The following is a 17,168-nucleotide window of genomic DNA, read 5'->3' on the forward strand; positions in this document are numbered from 1 at the left end:
CAAGAAAGCAGGTTTGACGAATCAGTGTTCTGGAACTTTTAGACTGCTAAAAAAACCACCTTTGCTCACGTGCAAACAAGTGCTTGCACAAAAGAGGTATATATCATTTGCACTAATATTGTAAGTGTTGTTTTAACGATGTGTGATCTGACATATCAAGTAGCTATATCACAAAAACACAACCAGAATGCATTTAGAATGCCCATAAGATTCAAGATATGAGGCAAAATGCCTCTGTATTTCTTTTTATATCACTTAATATAGTTAATCTTTATCACACTAAGAGTGTTTTTTTTCTCCAGATATCAGCATGATAACAAATGTAATATTGATTTTATACAAGTTATTAATCTAAGTTATTTACATTTTAGATTACTGTTTTTGCTCTATTTCGCCAATGAAAATAGTTCCAAACAGCACTGTTTTGCATTGCTGAGAAACACACAGGACATTGTTTCCTTATTGAATGAATAAGTCACATTTCATTCCTGAATGAATCAACCCTTTGAAAGAATCGATTTAAACTCAATGACTCACTCATTAACAGTGACTTGTCGCCACCTACTGGCGGCTTTAATTTCACATTTCAAGTATCCTTTCATGTTTTAAATCTTTTCAAATATCAGTATTTAAAACAAATAATTATGTTTAAAACAAATCATTATTTATGCATTTGTAAATGCATCCTAGTTAAATGTATCCATGTCCCCTCTGAGCTGCATTAAACAGTATGTGTAAATGGATCTAAATGTCACTTTAGACGCAGATTCCATATTTGCAAAAACTGTTTTCTTATGTTGGAATGAAAGAGTCTCCATACCAAATGAGATATGCTAACCCAAAGATACAAAATGGAAGAAAGAGTTAAAACCAAATCTTGCTGCTCAAACTGTGTATAGAACAATTTTTAATATTTATCTGCTACTTTTCTATTTTGAATATACTTGTACTTTCACTTTCAATATAAGCAAGTTTGATATTCAAAAATACTTTTCATACTTAAGTACAATAAATATCACATACAGTCTTTTAAAACCTTTACTCAAGTAATATTCTAAACGGTTATTTTAACTTCTACCAAAGTCATTTTCTGGTAAGATATCTGTACTTAAGTGTGGATTTCAAGTACTTTATCCACCACTGCTCATCAGCCACTACTATAAACACGCTCATTAAAATTCTTAGGTTTGGAAAAGTAGACGCAGTGTTAAAAGACTGGAGTGCTGTTTGACTTGTAAGGATGTGTGTATGCTTTCCATGTCCTGCTGTAGCTTTTATGTGGGCTAGCATCAGCAGGTGCGAGTCTGAGAGGTGATGAAATCCAGGAAGCCACAAGGAAACTCTGATGAGAAATAAAATATGACTGCACATGTGGAGGACGGTATTACCCTCTCATTTCTCAATACATCAACCAGCGTGCACATGCCATGAAATTGTGGAAGAACACAGTCATCGGCTTCAGAGAATTCCTGGAAACGTAAACACATTGCAGTGAGTGTGAGAAAGAGAGAGAGAATTAACCTGGTCACAGCACCTCGTGGCACATAGAGGCGAAAATCTCTGGTTGTTTATGATTTCTTATCTTGTGCTTTATAAAACAACAATTTTATAACTGCACCAAATCAGCCTCAGGAGAGTTCATGGCCAAAGGTTGCCAAGCTACACGCTAACTCATTAATGGCGGGAGTTCAAGCGGACATTTCTGCACTTTCATCCAACCGTGCGTGCGGCAATCTCTCTTAGATAAAACACTACTGTGCATGGCTACTCATCAAAGAACCAACTTAATCAATGTTATTACAGCCGCTAAGGTTAACTCTAAGTAGTCAACAGATGGTCTCTTGGAAATGTCTAATGGCTACTTTATGGTTTTGTTTACCAGAATGCCTAATTAATAAAAATCACTGTGAGGCATTGCAAACAGTGAGTAAAGGAGAACGCTTAAGCCCTGTGGCTTCAGAGACTCAATGAAGAGCATCTCAAGAGCAGATTAAATACATAACATTCAGCCATCCTTCTTTCTGTTCAGAGGCCGAGAGGCAACTGTGTTCAATGCACACTGATGTGTTGAAAATGAAGTCATGAGAGAATATGGACTGTCCTGTGGTCATGCTGCTGGTACTGGAGACTGAGTCTTTCTCTCTCAAAGACAAATGTCACAAAGTATAACAAAGTCTTACATCCAAACCTTTCCCACATAGTGAATCTTCATGACTTTTCCATGACCTTTCCATTGATTTTAGAAAAGGATTTTTTCTGAATTATTTTAGAGAGACTGCTGAATCTGTACTGAATGTCATGTACCAATCTTTATGAATAATTGATAAATCTCTTTCTCTTTGCTAATTAGTTAAAGCACAACACAAAACACGAATGCACACCATAAGGTATGTCTGAAATGTGTTATGTCTCATTTAATCGCTCAATAAGTGTTTCAACCACGGAAAGAGACGTCACTAAAATAGCTTGTGAAAAACACATAATGCTACATTTACCACAGGAAAGCCATTCAATGTCCAAAATTGGTATTTGGTGAGAAAAAAATAACTCTAGAGAGGATAATTTTGCTAAACATATGCATTATATTTCATATTTATTATATTATGAATGATAATAATGTTTTGTTTAATGTATGTTTTTATGACAGCCACTGTTTAAGTGTTTATATTTCAACAACAAATTAATGTATAAAACATAATTATATCGTAAAAAAGGTGATATAAATCTGCCTTATGTGAATTTTTTACATGTGTTTTGAGTGTTTATTATTATATCTAAAACTAAACAGCAGCTGACTTTTATAGTTTGGCGATCTAATGGTTTATTATTTTTAACCTTTACGATTATAACAATGTATCAAGTAAGAGGGTTCCCTCTATAATTTACAGCAGTGGTCTTCACTATTTTTTTTATGGGAGCCGCACTGATAGGGCCAAGTCAATCTGAGAGCCACTTTTACCACAAAGTATCAAAAGTTACATACAGTCATAAATAGCATGTCTTTTTATCAATCTGTCATCCCTGATATGCAATGAAATGCGATACAAAAGCAGGATTACCTTAATGCTGGAAAGAGCTTTTTATTTTATTTTTTATACTAGCCCATCATGTATCTAACCATCCAAATGCACATTCGGCATTAAGAGCTGTTAAGATTAAAACTGGCAACTCCGCAGTGAGTCAGTGTCATGGACATAGGGCAGAGCAAGTGTAAATATCTTTTCTAGTCTATATTTTCATGTAATGCCTCGGTTTTTAGTTTTTTTTTTTTTTAAATATAAATTATTTGTAATAGAGCTTCACTTCATGTCTCTCATTTTCTTCTGTCTCGTTGTATTGCTCATTTAGTTACAGAAACACACAAATCACTGGCACTCACAGTCACTCAGGATATGAGCCAGTGGGGGGCAGCAGCACATGGACTGACATGTTACAGCATACATTTGGTAACAAATCCCATGCACTTACACTTGCTGTAAGTTTGTTTGCACTTCTAAACAACACATTTATATGACCGTATACAATTAAGTACATAACGCATGACAAGTATACGCAAAGTGCAAAACCACTTGCCTCACTAAACCGGAGCCTCCTTTTGATAACAGAAGCAGTTCCGTCAGCGTACAGGCGCACCGCCCACAGCGGTGGCAGATTGCATTGAAACTGAGTGGGGCCAGACCCAGCAGGCCACTTCCCCTCATGGGCACGGAGTGGAAAACTCATCCTAAAGCACGTCTGTGATTGGTACCACACTTAAACACTGACAGGACATGGCTTAACATCAACAATCCGGATGCTTGAAATAATGACCTGTGAACAGATGACATCTTTACAGAGGTGATGGTGTACAACTGATGTTTTATGGTGAAGACAGCCAGAGGGTGTCATGTTATACAGGTGACTCAGAATCATGCCTGTCCAATCAGAGATGAAATATGACATTGTTCTTCTCTCCTCCGCGGCTAAATTGGTCAGAATTGAAATAGGATCACAGTTTTGTCAAGGCTTTCCTACCAAGTTGCCATCAGCCAATCTATTACGAATGCTCTGACATCTTTCTCAAGTATCACCGCTTTTTATACAGAATGAAAACAGAAAGCTTGTTTATAGAATTTAGGTAGTAAATCTCAGGGAGAAGAGACAAATTGACTTATAGTCTATGCAAAGTAGAAGCACAGAGACACATGAACAACAAAAACAGGAGCAACAAATATCAACAGAACGGCGCTGGCTTATATTGCTTGTGTGAATTTGTGATTAAATCGTTCTGCCTCTTATTGGTAAAAAAAAAAACTGATGACAGTCTATGGGATGCTGTCTGAATAGCAACAGGGGACATGCAAAATCAGTTGGTATGTCGAATGATAGATGTCTTTTATTTATAATAAAAATGTTTCCAAGAAACAAAACCAATAGTGCTTCAAAGAATGCCAAAAGACCAAAATCTTTATAGCTGTATCCACACATTTGACAGCACTTTTATCTAAATCGATTTACAGTGAATACAATTATATTTATGCATTTGAATTGAACCTATGACTTTGCCATTTCTAGGAACTTAAACACACTTTTAAATGCCCTTACATTTAGATATATGCATTTGGCAGATGCTTTCATCCTAAGTGACTTACATTGCATTCAAAGTATATATTTTATCAGTTTATGCATTCCCTGGTAATCGAACCTATGGCAGTACTTTTGCTACAAACTTTAACATACTTTAAAATGCACTTACATTTAGATTCATGTATTTGGCAGATGCTTTCATTCTAAATGATTTACACTGCATTTAAAGTATATGTTTTATCAGTTTATGCATTGCCTGGGAATCGAACCCATGACCCTGGCATTGCTTGAGCTTGTCCTGTGGCGCTGCAAGAATCTCATTTCTAATCGCAGCACTGTTTCGTTAGCTATAAAAAAAATAATGTGTTGCAAATGTGTTTATTCTTGATCTATGGAAGATGCAGTTTAGACTGTCAAGGCCCAAGGGAAACTGCAATTTATCTAAGTTAGCCTTCTTTGGGGCTCTCTGTGGTGTTTCTCTGATGACAATGATCGGTGTCACACTACAAATTACTTTGAGCTAAAGACAGTACTTACAGAGATGGCCCAAAAGGATCCACTCACACACACACAGGCATTTAACTCTAACCGCCATGTGCAGGACTGAGTCTACAAAGTACTTAATGACTAACTCTAGTTAAAAGAACTGCAGTAACTGTGACATTTCAAACAAGACTACAGTGAAGACGCTCTGTTCCTTTAAGTATTTATCCTGTGGAGTGTTTGTATGTATGGTCAGGGAATGTCAGCCCTTGGTAACACTGTGATACAGAGAGATCAGTCTTATCCAGAATTCAAATCTGTGGTGAGAGATTTAAAAAGAGTTTTGCATAAGGCTCAGATCTGACTATATTGATGTTCTTTCATGGAAACAGCTGAAACTGGCTGAACGTTGCTTTTAAGTTTAAAATATCCCAAGTTAATTGAGGAAGAATTTGATGCTTTCAGCAAATATAAAACTTAACAAGAAGTGCTGCCATATATATAATACAGGCTAGGTCTGTCAAACAACTAGTCTTGAACACAACTTTGAATCCTACATTTCTAGATATAAAAAGCCCACAGCACTATGGAAAATTGGCTACTATCAGCAAACGCAAAGGATAAACATTATAAGAATTCAAATTCAAACTTAGACATTTCAAGGTCAACAAGGATACAAATACAAACACACAACTGAGGTTTAAATTCGATGTGTGAAAGGATTCTCCTCAAAACACAGCACAGTCCTGAGTGCTTTCTCTCTGATAATATGATTTGTTCCGCAATGTGAGGTAAATAATTAATACAAAGGTTCAGTCAGCCAGTAAACAGGATCATCGTGTCCATGTCTAAAGTGAGGGAAATGTTTCCCACCCCTTGAGACATGCTGTAAAGTGGAAAGGAAATGTGATCCCGTCCAGCTGTTCAGGAGATCGATCACGTACATTGATCACAGTTTCTAAACATTAACAAGAATAGATATAGAGAGACAAAGAGAAGGACCAAAGAGCTGAAGTGATGTTTTCATTGACAACGCACTGATCGCTGCCACCAATATCCTTCACCATTGTTCTGCCCTTCACATGCTTGCAGCGTGTCAAGTTCAAATGTTAATTGTTCTCCATGGTGCATGAAACAAATGTGCTGCAAAAAGCAATAAACAGCATCAAAACAGCAGGGGCATGCAGTTTATTTTCTAGAAAGCTCAGTTCTTTTGGTTTGACTTCAAAGTTCAACTTTGAGGATTTAGACACCATCCCATGTTATTTTTAAGGTCTTCTAGCAAATGTTCTTGTTTTTCATCTTTAACGAAGCTCTTGACAAAACGTAAGATAAGAGAACAAAACAGTCGTTCATCCTTGTCCTTGGTTTGTTAAAACCACGCTTCCTTTTGGCTGCTTGCAAACAACATCTCTCTTGTCATAAATTTACAGAGGCTTTTTCCCTCTCCATGTCTCCCAGAATTTATGTCTGAAATAAACTTGAACTGTGGCCATGAAAATGCTTATATCCCTCTGGTAACACAACTAACTATTTGCAGCATCACGGCCAATAAATCACATGCCGTACGGCCTGTCCTGGCCGAAGCGTTTTCAGACCCATTTACTACTGATAATGCCTGCAGTTGACCGGGTCTCGGAGGGGGAGGCAGGCAGTTGAGCTCATGAATCATTCGCTTCTTTCATCAATGCTCACCTGCGGGGCAGGTTTAGGGTTCTTCAGAATATGAGGGGATAAAGGGGTTGAGGAGGGGGAGATTTCCCATTGCTCAGTGCCAACATGCTTAGATTAATTAAAACATAACCAGACTGAGTGCATGGTGGGATTTGCTCATTAATAGCACATATTTCTTTTTGAAGACATCCTGCTTTTATCTATCCATCATGAGTGTGTTAACATGCACAAAAACATGCTGATAACTATCAAAATCTACTCATTCTGTAAATCAGATAATGCAATAAAAAGTGCTTGCATAAGATTTGAAAAGATCAATTACTGCTTTTTATTTGATTTTGACATCAAAAAATTAATTGATACAAACACAATACACACATCAAACATCATTTTGACATAAGAATATGCCTTTGACAGTTTAATGCATCTATGTGTATGCTGCACAGCTCTTTACCCAGAAATATGCCATTTTATAAAAGAAGGAACTACCAAACTAAATTTTATAAAAAGTGAAAGCAGAAATGTTAAAATTATATATTTTTAAAAACCTTTAGGAAGTCTGTGGTTAATGACTGTCTACTTCCTATAACGGCTTTATCACATCTATTTGTGTTCTCCGCAGCTCTTCATCCTGAAATATGCGATTTTATTTTAGAAAAATAAATGCCATACAAACTAACTTAAAACTTTTAAAATCAGTTCAGTTAATTACAGACAGCAGCAGTATACGTACATTTATGACAGCAGTATATGTACACATGACAACATAAACATAACATAAACACTTATAATCAACTATTTTTATATATGATTTTGCAAAAATAAAATAATTCTTATATCTATTTGACTTACATAAGGGAAATTCAAATCTCCGACCAAGGGTTTATGGTTGTTAACGATGTAAAAAAAAAAATAATAATAATAAAATTAAATAAAAAATAATAATAATAATAACAGGACAGCTTTCATAAAGTCTGTGGTTCATGGTTGTTTACTTCACAGTTCACATGTTTATTGGAAAGGATATAAAGCTACTGTAAGCAGTGTAAATTGATGATTTAAGATTATCACATCTAAAGAAACAATGACTTCATCAGTCCCCATGCTTCACAGATAGCCTTGGGCACTTCAGACTCAAGCACAAAAAGCTTTGCTGCTGACAGATATGATGGAATATTTTATTAACCAGTGGTGGCTTGATATATATACACTCTTGAGTTTCAATCCCCAGAGCGTGTCAAGGCCAGAGATGGACCACTTTGTCCTGTGGCCTATTATAGCAGTCACAATCTAACACCTATCTATCCACCATCTGGGAGAGGCTCCATAAAACTCCCATAAAAAGACAGAGTGGCTGGTCACTTGCAGATCGCCTTCAAAGGACACGGCTCATAAAGCACACACGCTCATACACACATGTAGTCACGAATCGGTCTGAGTACCTACAAATATGAACAGTCAGAACATCAAACCTGAGTTGCATTGCGGTCCATCCTAATTTGAGACATGTCAGAGCCTCTGAAACATAACTGATGGATTAATGACTGTAATGAAAGTCATCCGACACTTATTCAGTCTCAGACAATCTAATCAACGAGCTTGGGATTAAAGATAAAAAGACAGTCCATCTACGCTTTGTTCCCTCAAACAGAAACGCTGTTAGGGAACTGTCAACACGACATTGGTGTGTTTAATATGCCTAAAGATATTCAGTTGAACTGAATGCTCGTGATGATTCATGGATACAACTGAGGAAGCGCCGTTTTCACTGTAAGTGGCCTTATTATGCGTTATCTGTATGTTCACATATATAGGATTTTCCAAGCACCATAGCAAACGCATTAATCATTGGTTTGTATGTGTGATAATGCAGTATAGTTTGACTGGATGCAGCCTAGTTATTTTAAGTGAGATACTATTAAAATTTTTATTAATATTTTGAATCAGTTTTATTTTTATGTGTTCCATTTTCGATTTAATTTTAGTGAAAGTTTTAGTACTTTTGTTGTGTTTTTGTAATTTTTAGCATTTTTTTGTTTTAGTACTTTTGTATGTCTATATATTTTTAATTTCCTTTATTTCAGTTTTTGTTTTAGTTATTTTAGTTATACATCAAGTAAAAACAAAATTAAAATGACAAATGCTGCCTTAGCAACTAGCTGAAATATAAAGTGTTTATTCTATTTCAAGTAACAATTTTTTTTCTACATGGTTTTAGTTTCAGTTTTAGTTTTAGATAACTATAATAACCCTTTATTGTTAACTATAGCCTAGTTCACAGTTTAATTGCATTTTATTATATGCATCTAGCACTATGTTTTCCTGCTGCTCATAACCGCAAATCAGAACAGACCAGCATGTCCTATAATTATGGGTTATTACTGTAAATATTCATAATACAATTTGAATCTGATACGTACAACAGGATGTTGAAGATGTCTTGTTTTCCCAAAAGCCCACATATCCACTCGGCTTTTACAAAAGTTGACTCCCATTATGTGTTGCCAGAAAGCTTTAATCAGCACATGTCAGTGTAATAGCAGCTCTCATCATCCAGAGACCAAAGTAAAATTATTCTTCCTGTTGAACCAGGATTACACTCAGCTAGAAGCCAATGCTGAGGATGCGATGGGTCAAGTCTCTGGAGAATAACTGCTAGAAAAGCAAAATTAGCTGTACTGTCAAAACCATTATATATTTTTTTATGGTACTGAATTTATCTTGTGAATAAACTTTGAAATTAAAATGTCAATTTTATTCTGTGGTGTAAAGTTATTAGTTGAAGAGTTCAATTCCAAAACACTCTACACTTATTTCCTGGACAGACCTTCATAGACTTTCCCATTGGCAAAATCATACCCATCTGTCTTGTTAAATGATCAGACTTAATTTATATGTGTGTATGTATATATATATATATATTTTATGTGTTCAAAGAATATGCACACTTATATGCACTACATATAAACTTTTTTGTACATTTACGAGTGATTTTAATTGTCTAATTGTTTTATGGTTGTATTAGGGAATTATATAATTAATTATCTAATTAAATTTAAAAAAAGACATGGCACGTTTAAGTATAAAAGCAGCTGCAGAGGATCTAGGCTATACATGTAAACAATCAAATTACGAGAGGAAATATTTATCAAGAAGCGACATCATTTTTTAACAACTTGCTAACCATCACTGAACTAGAAGAAAAAAAAAAGAAAAGATGCCTGCACTATTGTACCAACAGCATTGTTATCACACCTGCCATTAGTCTAAAAGATCATTTTTACTGGTTTCTCTCTACTGCACATGCACTGAAAAGTTGTGAAAAAGTGAGAGAGAAGGTAGGGAAAGTGTTCTTCATTAAAGGGAACAGCGGAGGGGATATATGTCTCCTGAGGCATTGTTGGAAATGTTCAGTAGGGCCTGACAGAAGAGTATTTTTCACCAGTCAGTCTTTCTCATGACAACAAATGATATGCAGAGCGTGAGCAGATCTCACGATGCAGACAGAAAAAAAAACAAATTTCTCTGCCTATACCGCTTCTACAAAGAATTACACAATGCTGAAAATAGACAGATGAAATAAAACTGCATCAACGTCATTTCGTCATCTTCACTCTACATGTTAATAAACCCTGCAGGACAGGATTCGTAAGTTTTACCTCAATGGAGAGTTACTGTTTTGACTCTTATGTCACGAAAGAAAAAACAAAGTGTCACGCACATTAGATGAGAGTACTGACTTCAGAAGACTGAATCGTTCAACGAATCATACAGCTGAGTATTGCACATGATTCATGCATGTCAAAAACTAGATCCTATCCACTGTGTTTTAACAATTCTGTTTTTAACCAACATCATATATTACGTTAAAAGAACCACATCAAAATGTTCACCTTCAACTGAAGGTGGAAACAAAATGAATAAATTATTAGCAACAATAACACTACAGTATGCACAATCTTAAAGGTTATTTCAAGTATTATTATATGATATTATGATAATCAAACCTTATTTAATGATAGAAACTTAGTAATTAGAATTTGGCAACAAAGTATGAATGCATATTTGTCATTTTAACTGAACTTAGAACTGGTGGTGGTGCTTAAGATATTGTTTGTCATTCACTGTTTCTGTAAAAAAAATGAAATGAACTAATAATAACTCTGACAGGAAACTGCATCAACGTCATTTCATCACCAAAGAATACTGTTTACAAGCATAAATTCTGCATGGTATGTAAGACTCTCTCACTCTCTCTCTTTTTCCTTTTCGTGTGTGTGAAAAACAGTGCTCTCAGCAAAGTTACAGCAAGTAGTGAGCCTTCACACTAGTTTACGGTACTTCAAATACAGGTGCATGCACATCCATTGAGATGAAATGAACAATAGCACAGACGGAGAGTGAAACTCTGAAGTGCTCAGAGTGTTCGGCAAGTGAAAATCTATCTGTGCTAAACTTATACTTGACCTCCAACTCACACACTGGCGAGTAAAATCGAAGAATTTATTAGCCAATGGTTAATGTTAGACATCATATATTTGCCCAGAGTGAAGATTTAGTCACATATGCAAGGGATTTCCTCACATTGTAGAGTGTTGATAAATGCTAAAAAGTTGTTTTTGTTCTAATAGACTTCTTAATGCTCCTCACATAGATGCATATTTAGGTCCTTCACAGTCTTTAATAGATGCACAGACAAGGGTGAGAAAGAGACAATTTCATCAAAGGCCGCCCTATTAAATAAGCCTGTTCTGAATGAAAGTGATAAATGCAAAAAGTGTTTGTGTCGTTTGGCTCATTGCTTTCCTGTCTGTTACTTCAGATTTCTCATTTACCTCTTTTGCAAGTAATTTTCACCTGCCTGTTTTGATAAATAGCTGAATATGAAACCATTTAAAAAAAACAAAAACAAAAAAACAACACAGTCATGACAATTAAATACTGAACAAAACAGCTTTGCAAACTATATTTCCACTCAACCTTATTTAAATGCACTGAACTTGAGAATCTGCACATACGCAGTAGTGTTAATTTCATTAACAAAAACTATGATGAAAATTGTTCGATGACAAGCTTTTTTCCCATGACTAAAATGAGACGATGACAAGACGACAATAAGGTCAATAAACGATAACTGTGACAACCATCAACATGCAATGTTTTTAAAATGTATTTTAAAAAATAAAAACTATAAAAAATTTTTATTAATTGTTTTTTTCATCAAAAAAATATTATTTCGGAATGCTGTACATGCCTCTACTAAGTAAGCGTTCATGTGTACGGTTGCCAGATATCAAGAGTTCAAATCCCCAAATCAGAACTTTGTTAAAAGGAAACATTTTCTGACTGGTGTTTTTCTTAATTTTTTTCAATCTGGCAACCATGCGCACACACTTTCTCTTCATTGCGGAAGCACCGACGATGATCCGGAAACACCGAAAAACAGCTGGAGTTTATCTATTTCTTTGTGCGATGATTGGCTTAAATGAAAGTGTGATTCAGCCAGTCTGTGTTCTGTCATGAGATCTTGACTATTTTGTTTGCGATTGTGGTTGCTGAATAAATGCACTTACTCAACTGCTGTTGTTTAAATTGAGAAACATTATTGCAATTATTGGAATTACTATTAGGAATTTCACTGTTATAATATTTTAGTTTGCTTTTAGCAGTTTTCATATAGACAGAGTGTATATGTAACAGAGGCCAGCGGTTAGGTGCTGTGCAAGTAAACTCCTCCCTCACTTCATTGACTAAAACTTAGGGCTTAGAATAAACCAAGTTTAGGCTACAGTTCAATTAGGACATTTAAGTATCTTTTATAAATGTTCTTTAGAAAAAAATATTACTGGTGTGTATCTCGAGACAAAACAATGGCACAAAAACACGTAAATTCAACTAAACAAGTCTATTTGTCCACAAAGACCTTAAGTCTTGTTAAGTATTATGTTTGCCAGTAAAAATTATACAAAACAAAACTGATAAAACGTATCCCAGATTTCAGTGTGAAAGCTTATTACTCACAGCTTGCTGGTGTCCAAAGTTACAGAGCCGTGTTATATCAAAACCAGTTTGTTTACTGTGTATTATTTTCTGATGTGTTTTAGTACTGGCCTCTAGGCAGCTTTCCAAACTGTCTGTATGTTTTGTGTTATTGTTAATTGTGACAACCGCAAGCGATCTATCATTTGTTTTTCCTTTCAACTGAGTGAACAGCTAGAAATTCCCCAGCAGTCACTGAAATGGTGCTGTAATACAGTGCAGCAATACATGGGTCAGAGATTAAAATGTTAAAAGCAGAACTTTAACAAAGATGAAAACAGTTCTGGTTAATGTGCTGAATGTCTTCAGAGAAAATCTGAAGCTTGTAATAATTCTCAATAGCTACATCTACAACACTCAAATAATCTGTTTATAATAGGACTGGTGGCTCAGTTGGACTGAAAAGCCTTCATGTAAACATCTAATTGAGCTCAATCAAAATTACATTTCGATCAGATTGAAAGGGGTGGTGTAGACCTGAAATAATAAATAGGAAACAAATTAATTCTCATTCATCGGTTTCAAAGAAATCTTATGCACATGTGCAGTGCCGTGATGTGAACGTTTACATACACTTCACATCACACGAACATGGCTGTTTATTTATGTGTTTCAAACTGGTCAGATGAGACTGAATATTTACTAAATATTTGCTAAAATGCACTTCTAACATAAATGGAAAGTGTCAACCGCATCTGGTGGTATTACTGTGGTTCTTTCTCCAGTTTTGATGGACTAAATAAAAAAAAAAAAAAAAAAAAATTTTGCTTGGAATACATGTAATGCACATGTAAACTAATCGGATTGCAGCATTCAGAGTTCATATAAACAAAAGTCTCAGAATCTGAAATCAGATTGGATTCATTCCGCCTGAAGAAAATGAGTGCATGTAAACATATCTAATGGCTCAATTACAGTAATGTTGCTGCTTCACTAATACACTATGAAACGGACCTATGATATGAATGGCCCATATATTGCAGACCAGATTGTTGTCCTTTGCTTGTTCTGTAGCAGCTTGTGACTATTGTCCCTGTCTATAAGTCCTGCTGATTGAGTCTGGCCCTTGATCTATGCTGGGATGAAACAAAAGAACTGCCTTCCAGACTCTGGTCGAACAACAAACAAAAGCAAGGGTAATTGAAAACCCTGGCTGCTCTGTTATAGTGCACTGGTGGGAATGAAAAGTGAGTGCCATGACTGGTCTGCAGATTGGTCAATCCTCATGCTATACAAAGCACTAACGGTCATCTAACCCTTTCCTCATGAACCGCTATGCCATATGCAGTTTACAAGCTTATAATATGTGATGCACAAAACGGTTGTCAGGAAATACAGAGCATGAAATGTGTAAGCCAGAGAATGCACCAGTCACGTTTTCAATCTGCACAAACACTGACCTCACGATATGTCATCCAAGTCGTTTTTCAGATACCTTCGTTACTAGAGAGATAGATGTTCAATGCGTAGCTGCACTTGCCATTACTGTGAGGTGGTTTACCTGCTGCATCACCCTGTCATGACATGGAGAGACTGTGGTACATCATAAAATAAAGGTGGGGGGAAAACTACCTCTCTCCACATATGTTTACACTCCCACTCATTACTGAAATTACACATCATTTATCAGCATGGAGAGCCTGAATGAGCATGGACAGAGCTGCTAAAAGAGAGAGAGCAAGAGAAAAATGCTGTTTGGATGGAGTAAAAGAGCAGCTCTCCAACATCTAATTAGCTGAAGCTGTTTTCTCTGCATTTGCTGCGGCCTCCACATCTCCACCCAGAATTGGAAATCATCAGCTTAGGCCATAGGTTCAAAACGGATACAGATGGCCAGGCCTGGTGCGCATCAACAATAAACACTGATAAGGGAATCCTACATTTAGAGACAAATTCACATATTTCACAAACTCATTTAGCAGAAGGCTTATTTTATCCCCAAAAAATAAACAAAATCAATGTTGGATTTGGAGAACAAGCCTACTTCCCGTGAAGCAACCAGGAAACACCATTGTTAAAAAGGTTTTGTAAGGTAACTTATAAATATGATTCATGTGGTGACATTTAAATGCACTGGTTTAATATGACTCAGTTACTGTGACTGCATTTGGGATACATCAACAAAGGCCAGTTTTAGGGGTCAAGTCTGGAAGAAATAGCTTGTAACAACTGCACAGTTTTATCTTTCCCATAACAGAAAGGCACTTAATTCAGCAATTAATGGCAGATTTAAAATGGATGAGACAACCTATCCTCTTTTTTAATGGCTTTTGTATGTGTACACTGTTATGGGGTTAGAGCCAAATCTTCAAGCCAAAAACACTGGAGAAACATCTTCAGATCAGGAGGGGAAAAAGCTTTGGACAGGATAATTTCTGCATCTCTCTCTCTCTCTCTCTCTCTCTCTCTATGTTTTGGACAGGATAATTTCTGCATCTCTCTCTCTCTCTCTCTCTCTCTCTCAAGTATTTACAAAACACACACACACACACAAACACACACACACACATATACAGGACATCAAAGTGTACTGCTACTGGATATTTAACAAAAATAAATCTACATCCACACACACACACATATATATACAGGACATCAAAAGGAATAAGGAAGCACATTTCACTTGTATTAATTGCAATGAATACCCTCCATCCTGATCATTTCATTTCTAAGGTTATAGCCCAAACCGGGGTTTGAAGTTGCATGCAGATAATTAGTCATCGTGTCGTCTTTTGATGTGGTGGCGTCTCCAGTGTCTATTTACACAGGTTTGTTTTATAGTAGGCTATGTCTCGCAGCAGACTGGGGTTGCGCCTCCCAATTATTAATCCACTGAAATTAGCATTAACAGAACGACCATACTCCAAAACTATCTGTCTTTGACATGAAAATGTAATTTGCGAACTGAACAGAAGATGCGTTTTGAGACGGAGAGATGGAGCGCGCGGACCTGCCCATGACTCAGTGCTGCAGCCTTCGGGTTTCTCCAGTTTCTCTCATCCAGAGACACCCAAACTGACAGCTCATCACATAACCAACAAGCCACGGCAACTCTTCACATCACCGTGTGTCCATTACACATTTTGCACTTTCATATAATTATCTATAATGGCAACACGAATAAGTGTGTGCAATCCATCAGAATAATCACGCGCACTTCATTTGTGTTACGTGCTTGACACAGCATTAAGATTCGCGTTTTATAACAGGTCACAGTTACGTCTCCGAACTGATTTAAACATTTTTTTAATAACAAATATATCTCAATCTTAAAGTTAAAGAGCTGACAATTGTCACCAGTGCTGATATGCGACCAAAAGACGAGCTCATTTCTACAGAACAAGCAGCTGACAACCTAACAAACTATATATTAATATGACATGCTAATCAAATATTAATCGAATGATATCTTTTAAATAAAATAGGGAGAGAGAGAGAATAAAAATAACAGCCAAATTAGCTTCCAATGAATGTCAATTAAGTGAAAGGTCGAACTGTGCTTCCCAAATAAAATAAAACAACTCCACAACACATCTGAACGGTAACAGGGATGTTAAAAACTCAACTTACTCTTCAGCGCCTCATTGGTATTTTTTCTGGTCGTTGGCATCAGCTGAGACTATTTTCTCCTCAGAAGTGAAACGGGATCAAATACTCCTCAGTTCAGCAGCTCCTGACTCAAATCCCGAAATTTCTTCTTCACGGACAACTTGCGCGCGCACAGAGAAGACAATGCAAGTATGATATATCCTTCAAGAACGCGTTGTGCCCGAGAAGGTCCGTTTTCGTAGAATAATAACAAGAATATTTTCGGCACCGGCTCTCTCCTCCTCGCGCGCTGTGCGGACAGGTTGCGCGCTCGCCTCACGAGCTCTGGATGTGCGCTCAGTCTGCCGCGCGCCCACAAACACACACGCACGCGCGCACTGGTGCGCTTCATTTTCCACATCGGACACCGGAAGCGTCCTGTATACGTGTGTGTGTGTGTATTTCATGTTATAGTACACTGTTTTCTAGGGCATCCCGAGAAACTGTGTCATCATTGCCACCTGGAAAAAAAGAGAGCCGTGTCGAGACAAACTGCTTCGTGCGCTTTATTTGCTGGTATGCCTTCATTTTAAGAAAAAAACATCGAGCCCTCACTAACGTTAGTTCCCCAGTGTTTGCTAAGCTATTCCTTGTTTTTTTATTTTTTTTTATTTTTATTTTTTTTGGGGTCTCTGTGTCGCTTTCTGGCACATAATGCTTAATGTTTTGGCTCCTATTGGAATTATTTTCGTTGGCATAGATGAAAAACATGGAAAAGCAGTAGATAGACAGGATAAAACGAACACTAAAATGCACGTTTTGATTTCTGTTTGCACCAACAACGAAAATAGTACCAATCGAAGCAAAAGAAGAATTAA

At 36.5% G+C, this 17,168-nt stretch overlaps 1 protein-coding gene across 8 annotated transcripts in view; it reads right to left on the reverse strand.

Annotated features, from left to right (window-relative positions):
* Positions 1-16,668, reverse strand: part of LOC109112947 (receptor-type tyrosine-protein phosphatase F-like) — a 196,808-nt gene extending 180,140 nt beyond the window's left edge. For 3 of the 8 annotated variants that reach the window (XM_042757541.1, XM_042757554.1, XM_042757542.1), the window contains exon 1: positions 16,333-16,668. The gene's annotated coding sequence lies outside the window, so the exon portion shown is untranslated. The remainder of the gene's footprint in view (positions 1-16,332) is intronic. The other 5 variants (XM_042757558.1, XM_042757557.1, XM_042757556.1 and 2 more) reach the window with 2 other exon arrangements.
* Between the last annotated feature and the right edge of the window lie 500 nt (positions 16,669-17,168).

Source organism: Cyprinus carpio, chromosome A6 (genome assembly GCF_018340385.1).
Source record: "Cyprinus carpio isolate SPL01 chromosome A6, ASM1834038v1, whole genome shotgun sequence".
Taxonomy (NCBI): domain Eukaryota; kingdom Metazoa; phylum Chordata; class Actinopteri; order Cypriniformes; family Cyprinidae; genus Cyprinus; species Cyprinus carpio.